Here is a 21,121-nt window from a genome sequence, read left to right on the forward strand (position 1 = left end):
CAGGGCTGTCCCTGCACTGCTTTTGCCCGTCTCCTCAGGCGACTCAGGAGAAAAACCCAATGGCAAGGCTCTCAGAGCAAGCTTGCAGCAGCAGAAGTAAAAGGGGCAGAGGTGGCCCATGCCTCTTTCTGTCCCATGGCTCCCCTGGGGTTCTACATGGAATGTTGGGCTGTGCCCATAGCAACTGTCGTTGTCTCCTGCTCCTGCGGCCCTTGGTGGAACGCTGCTGGAGCAGCGCTGGAGCAGCAGCTGCAGGATCAGCTCCTGGGCTGTCCCTGACCAGCCACCTCCTGCACTCAGCGCCACACCCGGCCTCTGCACCCACATCCTCGTCTCCTCGCCTGCCTCCAGGCATCCCCACAGCACTTGGGGATCGTCCAAGGTAAGAAAATCCCCGTTTGCCTTCAAAGCACTAACACAAGGGCACGAGGCTCCAGCTGCCTCTCCCGCCAACCACGACACACAGGCTGCCTGCTCACTTTCCCCACGCCACCTTCCACGTCAAAGCAAGCTTCAGCTTCTGAAGGAATCGTGTTGCCTCCCAGGCAAACACAGACCTTTCCATAGAGGATGTAGAGAGCTGTCCCAGTGCAGTTGCAGATCCTCCTCCACGGATCACCTGCTTCAAAGTTCTTGGCACCCATTGCAGTCCTAAACCTAGCTTGTGGTGACCCCAAAACAAATTGGTCATGCCTGAGGAGTTCAGGGCTTCAGTGTCAACAAATCCCCTTATGCCCTGACTCAGCTCACACCTGCTCCAAAGCTGCAAAAACCAGAATGATGGCACTTCTCCTCTGGGATCCCTCTCATTCAGGCCATGGAAGCATTTCACTGGCCTTGTCCTCAAACACAGCTGTTCAACTTCAAAAATCATCTGCTATCAGCAATCCTTATGTGCTTACATAGTTACATCTCTGATAGATACATTCTATTTTCATATCCTGTAGATACTTCTTTCAATGCATGTAGGGCTGCTTCTACCTCATGCTCAGGGGCAGCTGTGAAATGCCATCTTCTCAAGAACACAATCACAGTACCAGAGAATTTTCTGGCTTGCAAGGGATTCTCAAAGATCACTGAGCCCAACTCCAGGGCCTGCCCGGGGCAGCCTCAACAATCACATGCCCAAGAGCGCTGTCCAAACACTTTTGGAGCTCAGTCAGCCTTGGTGCTGGCACCCCTTCCCTGGAGAGCCTCTTCCAGTGGCCAAGCACCCTCTGGGTGAAGAGCCTTTTCCTTCTATCCACCCTAAGCCTGCACTGCCACATCTTGCAGCCCATTCTCTTGGCTCCTCCCAGTGGCCCCAGCACTGAAGACAGTAGTGCATGGCCTTCTGCTTCCCCTCCTCAGGAAGCTGCTGACTGCTAGAGGCTCCTGCCTAGGCAATTCCACCTCAAAACCATGGCAATGACAGCAAAAGAAAGGAGCTGGGACAGAGGAGCTCAGGGTTTGCAACGATGAAGTTGAGAAGGAAGGCTACTGACACATCCTGGGCACAACGATTTCTAACTGGAGCATTGTTTGGATCTTTTTCAGGTGGAAAGGAGAGGCACAATGAAAAGGAAAGCAAGAGGCAACAATCAGCCGTGAGTTTTGGCCTAGGGTTAAAGGACAGCAAACTGGAGGAATGGCCAGGAGGAGAACTGCTCTTTCAGAGTCAGGCTGGGATTGCTTCAAGCCTGTGCAGCCACAGGAAGGCTCTCTCCAGCACTTGCCTTTCTTACCTTCACCTCTTTCTTCCTTTAGGCACATCAATGTTGGCAGCGACTTTCAGGCTGAGCTCCCAGAGCTGCAGAGCAGAGCACCAAGTGAGGATGAAGAGCCTGCAAGCCTGGTCTGGAAGCCCTGGGGAGAAGATGACTCTGACATGGAAAAACCTGACAGAGGTAGCTTCTCTTCAAGCTTTTCTTCCACCCCTGACATACTTGGATCTTTCAAAGTCTCCTTTTGCATAGAAAGGCAGCTTCTTGCAGCCTCCGCTTCTCTCCCTGTCTCACGTGTCTTCCCATCTAGAAGTGTTAGAGGCAAGGAGAAGGCTCTGCTTCTGCAGCAGAGCAGCAAAAAGAGCAAGCATCTTGCTCTCCAAATCGGTCAGGCCCATTTGCCACTGCAAGAGAGGAGATTGGCCTCCACTTCTTCTACAAGAAGCTGCTCTGAAGGGAGAGCCAGCACTGCGGGGGCCCTTGCTTCAGCTGGCCCTGTCTTTGCTCTCCTTTTCATGCTCTCCAAGCCGCTGCCTTTAGCTCCTGGCCTTTCCTTCCGCCTTGCATGGCAACCTTTGCTCTTGCTGGCCTCAAGGCTGACTTGGGCTGCCTTTTTGTTGTGCTTGCAGTAAGACAACTGCTGGACATGGCCAGCTCCCGTGGCATTGCCGGGCCAGCAGCTGACCTGGAGCGCGCCCTGCACTGCCTGCACCAGGCAGGCGGCAGCCTTCCGGTAAGAAGCCACTCTGTGGGCGCACAGAAGAGGGCACAGGGAATGCACAAGGCCCGGCCACTGGCACAGCCTTTCCTGCCTGCTCCTTGATGAAGGCTCTTGACAGGGAGCAGAGCACCTGCTGCCTGCTGTGTCTCCTCCAGCTGCGTCAGGGCTGAGCCCAAACGGCTCCAGCAGGGAGAATCTCCCTCCTGCAGGCGGCGGTGCCAGCTCCTGCAGCCTGCTGCCTTGGAAATCGCCTGCAGCTCTGGCTGCTCTAAGACATCTGGAGAGGAAATTCCCAGAAGCCTCACTCAGCTGAGGCCATTCTGGCTGCAGGAGCCGCAAAATCATTCGCTTGGGGAGCAAAATGCCACTCTTGGGCACCAGCATCAAAGGGCTGGGCAGCAAATCTAGGCACTGGGATCAAATCCCAGGCTTTCACATGGCATACAGTTGCTTGAATGTCTGAAGAGGCAAAGTAGCTGAAAGGCAGCATCTGTGCTTTTCGGCTCATTTTGGGTGTGGTGGGGCGCCTAAAGCCTTTTCCCCTTGGATCTTGCAGGAGGCTCTGGAGATGTTGCTCTCAGGGGGGCCTGCAACAGCTCAAGGCCATCCCTTGGCTGATTATCATTACGCAGGTAAGCAAAGCAGAGCTTCTTCCTTCACTGACAGATGCTGCCGTCCCCTTCAGTGTTGTGGCAAGTGTTTCTGCTTCAACAAATTGTGCTTAACACCAGCACAAGGTCTTGTCTTCTCAGGGGCTGGCGAAAGCACCAGCATCTAGTCCTTCAGCTTTACTTCTTTTCCAATCCTTTTCCTGGCGGAATGCCTGCTCTTGTCTTCGTCACCTTCTGAGGCAGCAGACATGTACTCACACGGGAATGATGGTCTGCAACCATTTGCTTGCGGCGGCCAGTGGGATCTACTTCATGTGGATCGAGTGATCCATTTACCTGCTGCTTTTTATTGCCAGGCTCTGATAGATGGACACCTGAGGAGAAGGACTCCTTCCAAAAGGCTTTCCACACCTACGGCAAGGATTTTCATCTCATCCAGAAGCAGGTAAAGCCGCAGGACATTCTTTACCTGAGCAGATCATCAGGAGGAAAGCTTGCTTCTAGCTGGTAACAAACACTGGGCTTCGGTCTCTCTCTTCTCAAGTACCAAAACTGCTCAAGTAGTAACAAAACGGGACATCAAAGGCCTGTGTGAAAAGGATGATCCTGTCTCTCCAGCCCTTTTCTCCAAGCTCCTTTGGAATATGATGATTTATTCTCTCAGACTTGTCGCACACCTCTGCTGCTGCTTCCACAAGACATTGTGCTGGCATAACTGGAGTGAACCCGGCAAAGAAGACCTGTGCTAGATGGATTTCTTGTTGATCTGTGCATTACATGCGCTACCACCTAGCATGATACACGGTTTACTACATTGCATGATGCCTCTCTTTCTCCATCTTCATTTCATTTTACACCCTACTCCATTTACTTCATGATTTTACTTCCTACTTTACTCCGTCATCTACTTTTTCCCCAAAGCACCCTACAAAGGAATTTTAGATTCCTTCTTTTTCTCTTCACAACAGATCCAGACTAAGACCGTGGCACAGTGTGTGGAGTACTACTACACCTGGAAAAAGGAGCATAGAGTTGCTAGCACTCTTGCTCAGGTGAGGGGGAAGAAAATCCAGGCATGCCAGGAGGGTGGAGAAACTGGGAGAAGGGGAGAAAACCTGCTGGCCAGGCATGCCAGACACCGCTTTGCCAGGATCACATTGTCCCATGCGCTGGGAAAGGCACAGCAGATGCTGCCCAGGCCTTCCTTCTGCTGCTGCCCTGAAATACGCCATTCTGGAGCCTAACTCTGAGCCAAAAAAGCCGCACCACCACCCAAATGGGCTTGGACTCTCTACAGATGGCTTTCTCAAGGGCTGCCACCTTTGCTGACTCCAATCAGACCCTTCATTCCCCACTTCACTCCTCCTGACATCAGCAATCCCTGTCTTCAGGGAGATGTTGCAGATTTTCAGGCAGTTTTTCTAGCATCCCAGCATACTCCCCAAGAAGCAGCTGCCAGTGCTGTGGCTCCCCTCAGACTTTCCTTACCAGCAAAGAGCAATTTGGTTGGCAAGAGTGAGAGAGAGAGAGAGAAAGAGAGAGAGACATTATTCTGGGTTGTAGAAAAGGTCTAACCATGTGTCTTCCCTAATTTGACTGAATTTCCATCCCATTCCCTAGACATTTCTGCAGGAAAACCCAAGGGAAATAAATGTTAGGCAGAGAGGTAGAAATAAGAAATGTAGAATTCTAGATAGCCACACATTTATCCCACCCCTCTGGCCTGTAGCAAAGAGGAGCATTTCCCTCCAAGCTCTGCCTTGGCAGCCCGCCGCAGCCCACTGGCAAAGGCAGCCCTTTCCTCAGCTCTTGAGGCTTTGCAAGGATTTGCTTAGGCCAATAGACTTTTGTGCTGGACGCAGGCATTTCCAGCTTTCTGATGGGAAGGAAACATTGAAACAGGATTCTTTGACTTCCAGGCTGTGGGCGAAGGCAAGAGGAGCAAAAGCCCCCCCAGAAAGGAGGATGGGCAGACAGGGAAGAGAAGCCGCAAGAGGGCTGGCAGCGCCCAGTGTCCCTGCTGCCAACCGCGCCAGCCGCCCCGTTCGGCGGGAGGCCCCTTTCCCTGCGGCCAGTGCAAACGGTGCGCAACTTCCTGCTCTTTCTGCTCCAACCTGCGCCTTGGCACTACAACAGGCTGACCCTTTGCAAAGGCGCCGCAGCGCAAGCTCAGGCCACTTGCACCATCGCCCCTCGCAGCCCTGCTCAAGCTTACAACCCACCTCAAACCCAAACAGCTCACTTCAAACCCAGCCTTCACAATGAAACCTTACCCTGCCCCAACAACACACACTGCATACAAGTAGCAACAGATCCATCAAAGCTTGCTTTGATGCTGCTGATCAAATTCCAAATAGGATGCAGCAAAAGGAGGAAGACATTTCAAGGCATTGAAGCAAGAAAGATCGGACTCATGCTCTGATCAATTCACAACGTGCCACTGCCCAAAAAGACAGAAATTCATACTAAAAGGCAGATCTTGCCACTTGCTGTAATGATGTGTACTAAATTGAACAATGGATGGTTTGTTTCCTGTCTTCCAGGCTGTTTGAAACCATGCAGGAAAGGAACAAACACAGGAGAAGACATCGCCCTCGCAAAGAAGCAGAGCCTCTCCCCAAGAAGAAAAGACCAAATTAGACAAGCCTGCAGCTTGTCCAGCCAGGCCTAGCAAGGCTTAGGACTAGATAGGAATAGGACTGGTTTTTAAGCTTCGATAACGTCAATAGAACTAGATAGGAATAGGACTGGTTTTTAAGCTTTTAGACTTGTTCAAATTCTATTTAGTTAGTTTACATGATAGGAATCTCCTCAAATTCTTAGTTAAGGTACATGAGTATTATTCAAGATTCATTAGTAGGATTAGATTGATCAGTCAATGTAAGAGGCTTGGTGTTGGCTACGCTCCGTCTTTTGTCATTTTGCCTTTGTTGAGACACAATCTGTCTTTATCATTAAACCATGTTTGTTCCACTTTATCTTTTGGTCTGTATGAAATCACTGCGGCAATCAAAGACGGCACTTGCCCTGAGAGGAGAATCTGGGCACGCACGACCTCCCCAAGGCCCGGCCCCTTGCTCAGCTGGCAGGACTGGCAAAGGTGTGTCTCCTTTACTGCCAGGGAAAGAACGCTGGTGCTTCATCCTTTGATTCCTACAAATCTCAGCTGCCAGTGGAAAGGGAGGCTTTGTTTAATTCAATGAATTGGATGAAAATGAGTGCTCTGCTCTCACCATCATTTCTGCCCTAAAAGCAACAGCTTTAGTCCTTTTTGTAGCCCAGCAACAGAACTTTGCTTCATTTTGGGGCACTGATGCACCTGACCACCTTGGAAGACGTTTCTAGAACCCCTCCAATTCTATCTAATTCATATTCCATGCACCACAAAGGCATCAGTAGTTCAGTTTCAGTTTCTCTTGAAAGGAGCCCTCTCCCGCTCTGGGCCTCCACCAATCTCCTTAGCTAAAGCAGAGCGGCTGGGATCATTATCCTCTCTCTGGCTTCCCACAGCTTAGGTATTTGCACCAAAGAAGAAGCAAACTCCCTCTTTCATCTAGCCCAGCAAATGGCACTGCCCAGCAAGGCTTTGGTGGCAGGGGCTGTGCAGGGTGGAGAGGGGGCGAGGGAGGGGGCAATTGCCAGGCTGCTTCTGGGAAGCTCAGGGAAGCTTGCCCTTGTCTGATGGAGCCAGTGCAGCTGGGCTTTGGAGCCTACAAAGTATCTGCCTTGCAGTGGCACTTGTTACAGCTGCCCCCTCACTTTGCTGCCCTGTGGGCAACATGCAGCCCGGGAAGGAAGCAAGATTGGGACTGAAGCAAGATTTGCTTTGCCTTAACTATAGGCCGGGAAGCAGCAAAACTGGCTGGGTTTTGTCCTATCTGGCATCTAAGTATTAAAAGAAACGCCAAGGCCGTCAGTGTGGAAAGGTAATTCCATCAGTGTTCCTTTGTTAGAGGAATGCCTGAGTCTTTTGAGACAAACAGCTAGTTTCTCCAAGGGAGCTGGGAGAGAGATATACAAAGTCGGCATTCATGTTTGCTACAGAAATGCCACTCTGCTGTCCCTGTCTGTGTGTCCCCATCAGTTCCCCTGAGAAACATGCTGTTTCTCTAAGTTTCAAGGAAGGAGTGACGAGGTGAGTGACCAGCTCAGAGGCCCAAAGGAGGGAAAACATCAAGCGACATTATTGGGCACCAAAAGGAGATTTGAGAAAGGGGGCAGCATGAATGCCTCCACTTTGAGAGGAAGCTTTGGAGTTGCCTCTCGCCTGAACAACTTGCAAATTCTAGCTCCTCTCAGAGCTGGAGGAGAGCCAGCGGGAGGAGTCCTGCTGCTTCTCCAGGGCAGGAGATGAGGTTCTGGGCCCTTGGACACAGACAGGCTCCTGGGCACGTTCAGCTGGAGACACCTTGCAGAGAAGCACCGACAAGAGCCAGGGCTGTCCCTGCACTGCTTTTGCCCGTCTCCTCAGGCGACTCAGGAGAAAAACCCAATGGCAAGGCTCTCAGAGCAAGCTTGCAGCAGCAGAAGTAAAAGGGGCAGAGGTGGCCCATGCCTCTTTCTGTCCCATGGCTCCCCTGGGGTTCTACATGGAATGTTGGGCTGTGCCCATAGCAACTGTCGTTGTCTCCTGCTCCTGCGGCCCTTGGTGGAACGCTGCTGGAGCAGCGCTGGAGCAGCAGCTGCAGGATCAGCTCCTGGGCTGTCCCTGACCAGCCACCTCCTGCACTCAGCGCCACACCCGGCCTCTGCACCCACATCCTCGTCTCCTCGGCTGCCTCCAGGCATCCCCACAGCACTTGGGGATCGTCCAAGGTAAGAAAATCCCCGTTTGCCTTCAAAGCACTAACACAAGGGCACGAGGCTCCAGCTGCCTCTCCCACCAACCACGACACACAGGCTGCCTGCTCACTTTCCCCACACCACGTTCCACGTCAAAACAAGCTTCAGCTTCTGAAGGAATCTTGTTGCCTCCCAGGCAAACACAGACCTTTCCATAGAGGATGTAGAGAGCTGTCCCAGTGCAGTTGCAGATCCTCCTCCACGGATCACCTGCTTCAAAGTTCTTGGCACCCATTGCAGTCCTAAACCTAGCTTGTGGTGACCCCAAAACAAATTGGTCATGCCTGAGGAGTTCAGGGCTTCAGTGTCAACAAATCCCCTTATGCCCTGACTCAGCTCACACCTGCTCCAAAGCTGCAAAAACCAGAATGATGGCACTTCTCCTCTGGGATCCCTCTCATTCAGGCCATGGAAGCATTTCACTGGCCTTGTCCTCAAACACAGCTGTTCAACTTCAAAAATCATCTGCTGTCAGCAATCCTTATGTGCTTACATAGTTACATCTCTGATAGATACATTCTATTTTCATATCCTGTAGATACTTCTTTCAATGCATGTAGGGCTGCTTCTACCTCATGCTCAGGGGCAGCTGTGAAATGCCATCTTCTCAAGAACACAATCACAGTACCAGAGAATTTTCTGGCTTGCAAGGGATTCTCAAAGATCACTGAGCCCAACTCCAGGGCCTGCCCGGGGCAGCCTCAACAATCACACCCTGTGCCCAAGAGCGCTGTCCAAACACTTTTGGAGCTCAGTCAGCCTTGGTGCTGGCACCCCTTCCCTGGAGAGCCTGTTCCAGTGACCAAGCACCCTCTGGGTGAAGAGCCTTTTCCTTCTATCCACCCTAAGCCTGCACTGCCACATCTTGCAGCCCATTCTCTTGGCTCCTCCCAGTGGCCCCAGCACTGAAGACAGTAGTGCATGGCCTTCTGCTTCCCCTCCTCAGGAAGCTGCTGACTGCTAGAGGCTCCTGCCTAGGCAATTCCACCTCAAAACCACGGCAATGACACCAAAAAGAAAGGAGCTGGGACAGAGGAGCTCAGGGTTTGCAACGATGAAGTTGAGAAGGAAGGCTACTGACACATCCTGGGCACAACGATTTCTAACTGGAGCATTGTTTGGATCTTTTTCAGGTGGAAAGGAGAGGCACAATGAAAAGGAAAGCAAGAGGCAACAATCAGCCGTGAGTTTTGGCCTAGGGTTAAAGGACAGCAAACTGGAGGAATGGCCAGGAGGAGAACTGCTCTTTCAGAGTCAGGCTGGGATTGCTTCAAGCCTGTGCAGCCACAGGAAGGCTCTCTCCAGCACTTGCCTTTCTTACCTTCACCTCTTTCTTCCTTTAGGCACATCAGTGTTGGCAGCGACTTTCAGGCTGAGCTCCCAGAGCTGCAGAGCAGAGCACCAAGTGAGGATGAAGAGCCTGCAAGCCTGGTCTGGAAGCCCTGGGGAGAAGATGACTCTGACATGGAAAAACCTGACAGAGGTAGCTTCTCTTCAAGCTTTTCTTCCACCCCTGACATACTTGGATCTTTCAAAGTCTCCTTTTGCATAGAAAGGCAGCTTCTTGCAGCCTCCGCTTCTCTCCCTGTCTCACGTGTCTTCCCATCTAGAAGTGTTAGAGGCAAGGAGAACGCTCTGCTTCTGCAGCAGAGCAGCAAAAAGAGCAAGCCTCTTGCTCTCCAAATCGGTCAGGCCCATTTGCCACTGCAAGAGAGGAGATTGGCCTCCACTTCTTCTACAAGAAGCTGCTCTGAAGGGAGAGCCAGCACTGCGGGGGCCCTTGCTTCAGCTGGCCCTGTCTTTGCTCTCCTTTTCATGCTCTCCAAGCCGCTGCCTTTAGCTGCTGGCCTTTCCTTCCGCCTTGCATGGCAACCTTTGCTCTTGCTGGCCTCAAGGCTGACTTGGGCTGCCTTTTTGTTGTGCTTGCAGTAAGACAACTGCTGGACATGGCCAGCTCCCGTGGCATTGCCGGGCCAGCAGCTGACCTGGAGCGCGCCCTGCACTGCCTGCACCAGGCAGGCGGCAGCCTTCCGGTAAGAAGCCGCTCTGTGGGCGCACAGAAGAGGGCACAGGGAATGCACAAGGCCCGGCCACTGGCACAGCCTTTCCTGCCTGCTCCTTGATGAAGGCTCTTCACAGGGAGCAGAGCACCTGCTGCCTGCTGTGTCTCCTCCAGCTGGGTCAGGGCTGAGCCCAAACGGCTCCAGCAGGGAGAATCTCCCTCCTGCAGGCGGCGGCGCCAGCTCCTGCAGCCTGCTGCCTTGGAAATAGCCTGCAGCTCTGGCTGCTGTAAGACATCTGGAGAGGAAATTCCCAGAAGCCTCACTCAGCTGAGGCCATTCTGGCTGCAGGAGCCGCAAAATCATTCGCTTGGGGAGCAAAATGCCACTCTTGGGCACCAGCATCAAAGGGCTGGGCAGCAAATCTAGGCACTGGGATCAAATCCCAGGCTTTCACATGGCATACAGTTGCTTGAATGTCTGAAGAGGCAAAGTAGCTGAAAGGCAGCATCTGTGCTTTTCGGCTCATTTTGGGTGTGGTGGGGCGCCTAAAGCCTTTTCCCCTTGGATCTTGCAGGAGGCTCTGGAGATGTTGCTCTCAGGGGGGCCTGCAACAGCTCAAGGCCATCCCTTGGCTGATTATCATTACGCAGGTAAGCAAAGCAGAGCTTCTTCCTTCACTGACAGATGCTGCCGTCCCCTTCAGTGTTGTGGCAAGTGTTTCTGCTTCAACAAATTGTGCTTAACACCAGCACAAGGTCTTGTCTTCTCAGGGGCTGGCGAAAGCACCAGCATCTAGTCCTTCAGCTTTACTTCTTTTCCAATCCTTTTCCCGGCGGAATGCCTGCTCTTGTCTTCATCACCTTCTGAGGCAGCAGACATGTACTCACACGGGAATGATGGTCTGCAACCATTTGCTTGCGGCGGCCAGTGGGATCTACTTCATGTGGATCGAGTGATCCATTTACCTGCTGCTTTTTATTGCCAGGCTCTGATAGATGGACACCTGAGGAGAAGGACTCCTTCCAAAAGGCTTTCCACACCTACGGCAAGGATTTTCATCTCATCCAGAAGCAGGTAAAGCCGCAGGACATTCTTTACCTGAGCAGATCATCAGGAGGAAAGCTTGCTTCTAGCTGGTAACAAACACTGGGCTTCGGTCTCTCTCTTCTCAAGTACCAAAACTGCTCAAGTAGTAACAAAACGGGACATCAAAGGCCTGTGTGAAAAGGATGATCCTGTCTCTCCAGCCCTTTTCTCCAAGCTCCTTTGGAATATGATGATTTATTCTCTCAGACTTGTCGCACACCTCTGCTGCTGCTTCCACAAGACATTGTGCTGGCATAACTGGAGTGAACCCGGCAAAGAAGACCTGTGCTAGATGGATTTCTTGTTGATCTGTGCATTACATGCGCTACCACCTAGCATGATACACCGTTTACTACATTGCATGATGCCTCTCTTTCTCCATCTTCATTTCATTTTACACCCTACTCCATTTACTTCATGATTTTACTTCCTACTTTACTCCGTCATCTACTTTTTCCCCAAAGCACCCTACAAAGGAATTTTAGATTCCTTCTTTTTCTCTTCACAACAGATCCAGACTAAGACCGTGGCACAGTGTGTGGAGTACTACTACACCTGGAAAAAGGAGCATAGAGTTGCTAGCACTCTTGCTCAGGTGAGGGGGAAGAAAATCCAGGCATGCCAGGAGGGTGGAGAAACTGGGAGAAGGGGAGAAAACCTGCTGGCCAGGCATGCCAGACACCGCTTTGCCAGGATCACATTGTCCCATGCGCTGGGAAAGGCACAGCAGATGCTGCCCAGGCCTTCCTTCTGCTGCTGCCCTGAAATACGCCATTCTGGAGCCTAACTCTGAGCCAAAAAAGCCGCACCACCACCCAAATGGGCTTGGACTCTCTACAGATGGCTTTCTCAAGGGCTGCCACCTTTGCTGACTCCAATCAGACCCTTCATTCCCCACTTCACTCCTCCTGACATCAGCAATCCCTGTCTTCAGGGAGATGTTGCAGATTTTCAGGCAGTTTTTCTAGCATCCCAGCATACTCCCCAAGAAGCAGCTGCCAGTGCTGTGGCTCCCCTCAGACTTTCCTTACCAGCAAAGAGCAATTTGGTTGGCAAGAGTGAGAGAGAGAGAGAGAAAGAGAGAGAGACATTATTCTGGGTTGTAGAAAAGGTCTAACCATGTGTCTTCCCTAATTTGACTGAATTTCCATCCCATTCCCTAGACATTTCTGCAGGAAAACCCAAGGGAAAGAAATGTTAGGCAGAGAGGTAGAAATAAGAAATGTAGAATTCTAGATAGCCACACATTTATCCCACCCCTCTGGCCTGTAGCAAAGAGGAGCATTTCCCTCCAAGCTCTGCCTTGGCAGCCCGCCGCAGCCCACTGGCAAAGGCAGCCCTTTCCTCAGCTCTTCAGGCTTTGCAAGGATTTGCTTAGGCCAATAGATTTTTGTGCTGGACGCAGGCATTTCCAGCTTTCTGATGGGAAGGAAACATTGAAACAGGATTCTTTGACTTCCAGGCTGTGGGCGAAGGCAAGAGTAGCAAAAGCCCCCCCAGAAAGGAGGATGGGCAGACAGGGAAGAGAAGCCGCAAGAGGGCTGGCAGCGCCCAGTGTCCCTGCTGCCAACCGCGCCAGCCACCCCGTTTGGCGGGAGGCCCCTTTCCCTGCGGCCAGTGCAAACGGTGCGCAACTTCCTGCTCTTTCTGCTCCAACCTGCGCCTTGGCACTACAACAGGCTGACCCTTTGCAAAGGCGCCGCAGCGCAAGCTCAGGCCACTTGCACCATCGCCCCTCGCAGCCCTGCTCAAGCTTACAACCCACCTCAAACCCAAACAGCTCACTTCAAACCCAGCCTTCACAATGAAACCTTACCCTGCCCCAACAACACACACTGCATACAAGTAGCAACAGATCCATCAAAGCTTGCTTTGATGCTGCTGATCAAATTCCAAATAGGATGCAGCAAAAGGAGGAAGACATTTCAAGGCATTGAAGCAAGAAAGATCGGACTCATGCTCTGATCAATTCACAACGTGCCACTGCCCAAAAAGACAGAAATTCATACTAAAAGGCAGATCTTGCCACTTGCTGTAATGATGTGTACTAAATTGAACAATGGATGGTTTGTTTCCTGTCTTCCAGGCTGTTTGAAACCATGCAGGAAAGGAACAAACACAGGAGAAGACATCGCCCTCGCAAAGAAGCAGAGCCTCTCCCCAAGAAGAAAAGACCAAATTAGACAAGCCTGCAGCTTGTCCAGCCAGGCCTAGCAAGGCTTAGGACTAGATAGGAATAGGACTGGTTTTTAAGCTTCGATAACGTCAATAGAACTAGATAGGAATAGGACTGGTTTTTAAGCTTTTAGACTTGTTCAAATTCTATTTAGTTAGTTTACATGATAGGAATCTCCTCAAATTCTTAGTTAAGGTACATGAGTATTATTCAAGATTCATTAGTAGGATTAGATTGATCAGTCAATGTAAGAGGCTTGGTGTTGGCTACGCTCCGTCTTTTGTCATTTTGCCTTTGTTGAGACACAATCTGTCTTTATCATTAAACCATGTTTGTTCCACTTTATCTTTTGGTCTGTATGAAATCACTGCGGCAATCAAAGACGGCACTTGCCCTGAGAGGAGAATCTGGGCACGCACGACCTCCCCAAGGCCCGGCCCCTTGCTCAGCTGGCAGGACTGGCAAAGGTGTGTCTCCTTTACTGCCAGGGAAAGAACGCTGGCGCTTCATCCTTTGATTCCTACAAATCTCAGCTGCCAGTGGAAAGGGAGGCTTTGTTTAATTCAATGAATTGGATGAAAATGAGTGCTCTGCTCTCACCATCATTTCTGCCCTAAAAGCAACAGCTTTAGTCCTTTTTGTAGCCCAGCAACAGAACTTTGTTTCATTTTGGGGCACTGATGCACCTGACCACCTTGGAAGACGTTTCTAGAACCCCTCCAATTCTATCTAATTCATATCCCATGCACCACAAAGGCATCAGTAGTTCAGTTTCAGTTTCTCTTGAAAGGAGCCCTCTCCCGCTCTGGGCCTCCACCAATCTCCTTAGCTAAAGCAGAGCGGCTGGGATCATTATCCTCTCTCTGGCTTCCCACAGCTTAGGTATTTGCACCAAAGAAGAAGCAAACTCCCTCTTTCATCTAGCCCAGCAAATGGCACTGCCCAGCAAGGCTTTGGTGGCAGGGGCTGTGCAGGGTGGAGAGGGGGCGAGGGAGGGGGCAATTGCCAGGCTGCTTCTGGGAAGCTCAGGGAAGCTTGCCCTTGTCTGATGGAGCCAGCGCAGCTGGGCTTTGGAGCCTACAAAGTATCTGCCTTGCAGTGGCACTTGTTACAGCTGCCCCCTCACTTTGCTGCCCTGTGGGCAACATGCAGCCCGGGAAGGAAGCAAGATTGGGACTGAAGCAAGATTTGCTTTGCCTTAACTATAGGCCGGGAAGCAGCAAAACTGGCTGGGTTTTGTCCTATCTGGCATCTAAGTATTAAAAGAAACGCCAAGGCCGTCAGTGTGGAAAGGTAATTCCATCAGTGTTCCTTTGTTAGAGGAATGCCTGAGTCTTTTGAGACAAACAGCTAGTTTCTCCAAGGGAGCTGGGAGAGAGATATACAAAGTCGGCATTCATGTTTGCTACAGAAATGCCACTGTGCTGTCCCTGTCTGTGTGTCCCCATCAGTTCCCCTGAGAAACATGCTGTTTCTCTAAGTTTCAAGGAAGGAGTGACGAGGTGAGTGACCAGCTCAGAGGCCCAAAGGAGGGAAAACATCAAGCGACATTATTGGGCACCAAAAGGAGATTTGAGAAAGGGGGCAGCATGAATGCCTCCACTTTGAGAGGAAGCTTTGGAGTTGCCTCTCGCCTGAACAACTTGCAAATTCTAGCTCCTCTCAGAGCTGGAGGAGAGCCAGCGGGAGGAGTCCTGCTGCTTCTCCAGGGCAGGAGATGAGGTTCTGGGCCCTTGGACACAGACAGGCTCCTGGGCACGTTCAGCTGGAGACACCTTGCAGAGAAGCACCGACAAGAGCCAGGGCTGTCCCTGCACTGCTTTTGCCCGTCTCCTCAGGCGACTCAGGAGAAAAACCCAATGGCAAGGCTCTCAGAGCAAGCTTGCAGCAGCAGAAGTAAAAGGGGCAGAGGTGGCCCATGCCTCTTTCTGTCCCATGGCTCCCCTGGGGTTCTACATGGAATGTTGGGCTGTGCCCATAGCAACTGTCGTTGTCTCCTGCTCCTGCGGCCCTTGGTGGAACGCTGCTGGAGCAGCGCTGGAGCAGCAGCTGCAGGATCAGCTCCTGGGCTGTCCCTGACCAGCCACCTCCTGCACTCAGCGCCACACCCGGCCTCTGCACCCACATCCTCGTCTCCTCGGCTGCCTCCAGGCATCCCCACAGCACTTGGGGATCGTCCAAGGTAAGAAAATCCCCGTTTGCCTTCAAAGCACTAACACAAGGGCACGAGGCTCCAGCTGCCTCTCCCACCAACCACGACACACAGGCTGCCTGCTCACTTTCCCCACACCACGTTCCACGTCAAAACAAGCTTCAGCTTCTGAAGGAATCTTGTTGCCTCCCAGGCAAACACAGACCTTTCCATAGAGGATGTAGAGAGCTGTCCCAGTGCAGTTGCAGATCCTCCTCCACGGATCACCTGCTTCAACGTTCTTGGCACCCATTGCAGTCCTAAACCTAGCTTGTGGTGACCCCAAAACAAATTGGTCACGCCTGAGGAGTTCAGGGCTTCAGTGTCAACAAATCCCCTTATGCCCTGACTCAGCTCACATCTGCTCCAAAGCTGCAAAAACCAGAATGATGGCACTTCTCCTCTGGGATCCCTCTCATTCAGGCCATGGAAGCATTTCACTGGCCTTGTCCTCAAACACAGCTGTTCAACTTCAAAAATCATCTGCTATCAGCAATCCTTATGTGCTTACATAGTTACATCTCTGATAGATACATTCTATTTTCATATCCTGTAGATACTTCTTTCAATGCATGTAGGGCTGCTTCTACCTCATGCTCAGGGGCAGCTGTGAAATGCCATCTTCTCAAGAACACAATCACAGTACCAGAGAATTTTCTGGCTTGCAAGGGATTCTCAAAGATCACTGAGCCCAACTCCAGGGCCTGCCCGGGGCAGCCTCAACAATCACACCCTGTGCCCAAGAGCGCTGTCCAAACACTTTTGGAGCTCAGTCAGCCTTGGTGCTGGCACCCCTTCCCTGGAGAGCCTCTTCCAGTGGCCAAGCACCCTCTGGGTGAAGAGCCTTTTCCTTCTATCCACCCTAAGCCTGCACTGCCACATCTTGCAGCCCATTCTCTTGGCTCCTCCCAGTGGCCCCAGCACTGAAGACAGTAGTGCATGGCCTTCTGCTTCCCCTCCTCAGGAAGCTGCTGACTGCTAGAGGCTCCTGCCTAGGCAATTCCACCTCAAAACCACGGCAATGACACCAAAAAGAAAGGAGCTGGGACAGAGGAGCTCAGGGTTTGCAACGATGAAGTTGAGAAGGAAGGCTACTGACACATCCTGGGCACAACGATTTCTAACTGGAGCATTGTTTGGATCTTTTTCAGGTGGAAAGGAGAGGCACAATGAAAAGGAAAGCAAGAGGCAACAATCAGCCGTGAGTTTTGGCCTAGGGTTAAAGGACAGCAAACTGGAGGAATGGCCAGGAGGAGAACTGCTCTTTCAGAGTCAGGCTGGGATTGCTTCAAGCCTGTGCAGCCACAGGAAGGCTCTCTCCAGCACTTGCCTTTCTTACCTTCACCTCTTTCTTCCTTTAGGCACATCAATGTTGGCAGCGACTTTCAGGCTGAGCTCCCAGAGCTGCAGAGCAGAGCACCAAGTGAGGATGAAGAGCCTGCAAGCCTGGTCTGGAAGCCCTGGGGAGAAGATGACTCTGACATGGAAAAACCTGACAGAGGTAGCTTCTCTTCAAGCTTTTCTTCCACCCCTGACATACTTGGATCTTTCAAAGTCTCCTTTTGCATAGAAAGGCAGCTTCTTGCAGCCTCCGCTTCTCTCCCTGTCTCACGTGTCTTCCCATCTAGAAGTGTTAGAGGCAAGGAGAACGCTCTGCTTCTGCAGCAGAGCAGCAAAAAGAGCAAGCCTCTTGCTCTCCAAATCGGTCAGGCCCATTTGCCACTGCAAGAGAGGAGATTGGCCTCCACTTCTTCTACAAGAAGCTGCTCTGAAGGGAGAGCCAGCACTGCGGGGGCCCTTGCTTCAGCTGGCCCTGTCTTTGCTCTCCTTTTCATGCTCTCCAAGCCGCTGCCTTTAGCTGCTGGCCTTTCCTTCCGCCTTGCATGGCAACCTTTGCTCTTGCTGGCCTCAAGGCTGACTTGGGCTGCCTTTTTGTTGTGCTTGCAGTAAGACAACTGCTGGACATGGCCAGCTCCCGTGGCATTGCCGGGCCAGCAGCTGACCTGGAGCGCGCCCTGCACTGCCTGCACCAGGCAGGCGGCAGCCTTCCGGTAAGAAGCCGCTCTGTGGGCGCACAGAAGAGGGCACAGGGAATGCACAAGGCCCGGCCACTGGCACAGCCTTTCCTGCCTGCTCCTTGATGAAGGCTCTTCACAGGGAGCAGAGCACCTGCTGCCTGCTGTGTCTCCTCCAGCTGGGTCAGGGCTGAGCCCAAACGGCTCCAGCAGGGAGAATCTCCCTCCTGCAGGCGGCGGCGCCAGCTCCTGCAGCCTGCTGCCTTGGAAATAGCCTGCAGCTCTGGCTGCTGTAAGACATCTGGAGAGGAAATTCCCAGAAGCCTCACTCAGCTGAGGCCATTCTGGCTGCAGGAGCCGCAAAATCATTCGCTTGGGGAGCAAAATGCCACTCTTGGGCACCAGCATCAAAGGGCTGGGCAGCAAATCTAGGCACTGGGATCAAATCCCAGGCTTTCACATGGCATACAGTTGCTTGAATGTCTGAAGAGGCAAAGTAGCTGAAAGGCAGCATCTGTGCTTTTCGGCTCATTTTGGGTGTGGTGGGGCGCCTAAAGCCTTTTCCCCTTGGATCTTGCAGGAGGCTCTGGAGATGTTGCTCTCAGGGGGGCCTGCAACAGCTCAAGGCCATCCCTTGGCTGATTATCATTACGCAGGTAAGCAAAGCAGAGCTTCTTCCTTCACTGACAGATGCTGCCGTCCCCTTCAGTGTTGTGGCAAGTGTTTCTGCTTCAACAAATTGTGCTTAACACCAGCACAAGGTCTTGTCTTCTCAGGGGCTGGCGAAAGCACCAGCATCTAGTCCTTCAGCTTTACTTCTTTTCCAATCCTTTTCCCCGCGGAATGCCTGCTCTTGTCTTCGTCACCTTCTGAGGCAGCAGACATGTACTCACACGGGAATGATGGTCTGCAACCATTTGCTTGCGGCGGCCAGTGGGATCTACTTCATGTGGATCGAGTGATCCATTTACCTGCTGCTTTTTATTGCCAGGCTCTGATAGATGGACACCTGAGGAGAAGGACTCCTTCCAAAAGGCTTTCCACACCTACGGCAAGGATTTTCATCTCATCCAGAAGCAGGTAAAGCCGCAGGACATTCTTTACCTGAGCAGATCATCAGGAGGAAAGCTTGCTTCTAGCTGGTAACAAACACTGGGCTTCGGTCTCTCTCTTCTCAAGTACCAAAACTGCTCAAGTAGTAACAAAACGGGACATCAAAGGCCTGTGTGAAAAGGATGATCCTGTCTCTCCAGCCCTTTTCTCCAAGCTCCTTTGGAATATGATGATTTATTCTCTCAGACTTGTCGCACACCTCTGCTGCTGCTTCCACAAGACATTGTGCTGGCATAACTGGAGTGAACCCGGCAAAGAAGACCTGTGCTAGATGGATTTCTTGTTGATCTGTGCATTACATGCGCTACCACCTAGCATGATACACGGTTTACTACATTGCATGATGCCTCTCTTTCTCCATCTTCATTTCATTTTACACCCTACTCCATTTACTTCATGATTTTACTTCCTACTTTACTCCGTCATCTACTTTTTCCCCAAAGCACCCTACAAAGGAATTTTAGATTCCTTCTTTTTCTCTTCACAACAGATCCAGACTAAGACCGTGGCACAGTGTGTGGAGTACTACTACACCTGGAAAAAGGAGCATAGAGTTGCTAGCACTCTTGCTCAGGTGAGGGGGAAGAAAATCCAGGCATGCCAGGAGGGTGGAGAAACTGGGAGAAGGGGAGAAAACCTGCTGGCCAGGCATGCCAGACACCGCTTTGCCAGGATCACATTGTCCCATGCGCTGGGAAAGGCACAGCAGATGCTGCCCAGGCCTTCCTTCTGCTGCTGCCCTGAAATACGCCATTCTGGAGCCTAACTCTGAGCCAAAAAAGCCGCACCACCACCCAAATGGGCTTGGACTCTCTACAGATGGCTTTCTCAAGGGCTGCCACCTTTGCTGACTCCAATCAGACCCTTCATTCCCCACTTCACTCCTCCTGACATCAGCAATCCCTGTCTTCAGGGAGATGTTGCAGATTTTCAGGCAGTTTTTCTAGCATCCCAGCATACTCCCCAAGAAGCAGCTGCCAGTGCTGTGGCTCCCCTCAGACTTTCCTTACCAGCAAAGAGCAATTTGGTTGGCAAGAGTGAGAGAGAGAGAGAGAAAGAGAGAGAGACATTATTCTGGGTTGTAGAAAAGGTCTAACCATGTGTCTTCCCTAATTTGACTGAATTTCCATCCCATTCCCTAGACATTTCTGCAGGAAAACCCAAGGGAAAGAAATGTTAGGCAGAGAGGTAGAAATAAGAAATGTAGAATTCTAGATAGCCACACATTTATCCCACCCCTCTGGCCTGTAGCAAAGAGGAGCATTTCCCTCCAAGCTCTGCCTTGGCAGCCCGCCGCAGCCCACTGGCAAAGGCAGCCCTTTCCTCAGCTCTTGAGGCTTTGCAAGGATTTGCTTAGGCCAATAGATTTTTGTGCTGGACGCAGGCATTTCCAGCTTTCTGATGGGAAGGAAACATTGAAACAGGATTCTTTGACTTCCAGGCTGTGGGCGAAGGCAAGAGGAGCAAATGCCCCCCCAGAAAGGAGGATGGGCAGACAGGGAAGAGAAGCCGCAAGAGGGCTGGCAGCGCCCAGTGTCCCTGCTGCCAACCGCGCCAGCCGCCCCGTTCGGTGGGAGGCCCCTTTCCCTGCGGCCAGTGCAAACGGTGCGCAACTTCCTGCTCTTTCTGCTCCAACCTGCGCCTTGGCACTACAACAGGCTGACCCTTTGCAAAGGCGCCGCAGCGCAAGCTCAGGCCACTTGCACCATCGCCCCTCGCAGCCCTGCTCAAGCTTACAACCCACCTCAAACCCAAACAGCTCACTTCAAACCCAGCCTTCACAATGAAACCTTACCCTGCCCCAACAACACACACTGCATACAAGTAGCAACAGATCCATCAAAGCTTGCTTTGATGCTGCTGATCAAATTCCAAATAGGATGCAGCAAAAGGAGGAAGACATTTCAAGGCATTGAAGCAAGAAAGATCGGACTCATGCTCTGATCAATTCACAACGTGCCACTGCCCAAAAAGACAGAAATTCATACTAAAAGGCAGATCTTGCCACTTGCTGTAATGATGTGTACTAAATTGAACAATGGATGGTTTGTTTCCTGTCTTCCAGGCTGTTTGAAACCATGCAGGAAAGGAACAAACACAGGAGAAGACATCGCCCTCGCAAAGAAGCAGAGCCTCTCCCCAAGAAGAAAAGACCAAATTAGTCAAGCCTGCAGCTTGTCCAGCCAGGCCTAGCAAGGCTTAGGACTAGATAGGAATAGGACTGGTTTTTAAGCTTCGATAACGTCAATAGAACTAGATAGGAATGGACTGGTTTTTAAGCTTTTAGACTTGTTCAAATTCTATTTAGTTAGTTTACATGATAGGAATCTCCTCAAATTCTTAGTTAAGGTACATGAGTATTATTCAAGATTCATTAGTAGGATTAGATTGATCAGTCAATGTAAGAGGCTTGGTGTTGGCTACGCTCCGTCTTTTGTCATTTTGCCTTTGTTGAGACACAATCTGTCTTTATCATTAAACCATGTTTGTTCCACTTTATCTTTTGGTCTGTATGAAATCACTGCGGCAATCAAAGACGGCACTTGCCCTGAGAGGAGAATCTGGGCACGCACGACCTCCCCAAGGCCCGGCCCCTTGCTCAGCTGGCAGGACTGGCAAAGGTGTGTCTCCTTTACTGCCAGGGAAAGAACGCTGGCGCT

The sequence above is a fragment of the Melospiza melodia genome, chromosome Z (assembly GCF_035770615.1).
Source record: "Melospiza melodia melodia isolate bMelMel2 chromosome Z, bMelMel2.pri, whole genome shotgun sequence".
Lineage (NCBI taxonomy): Eukaryota > Metazoa > Chordata > Aves > Passeriformes > Passerellidae > Melospiza > Melospiza melodia.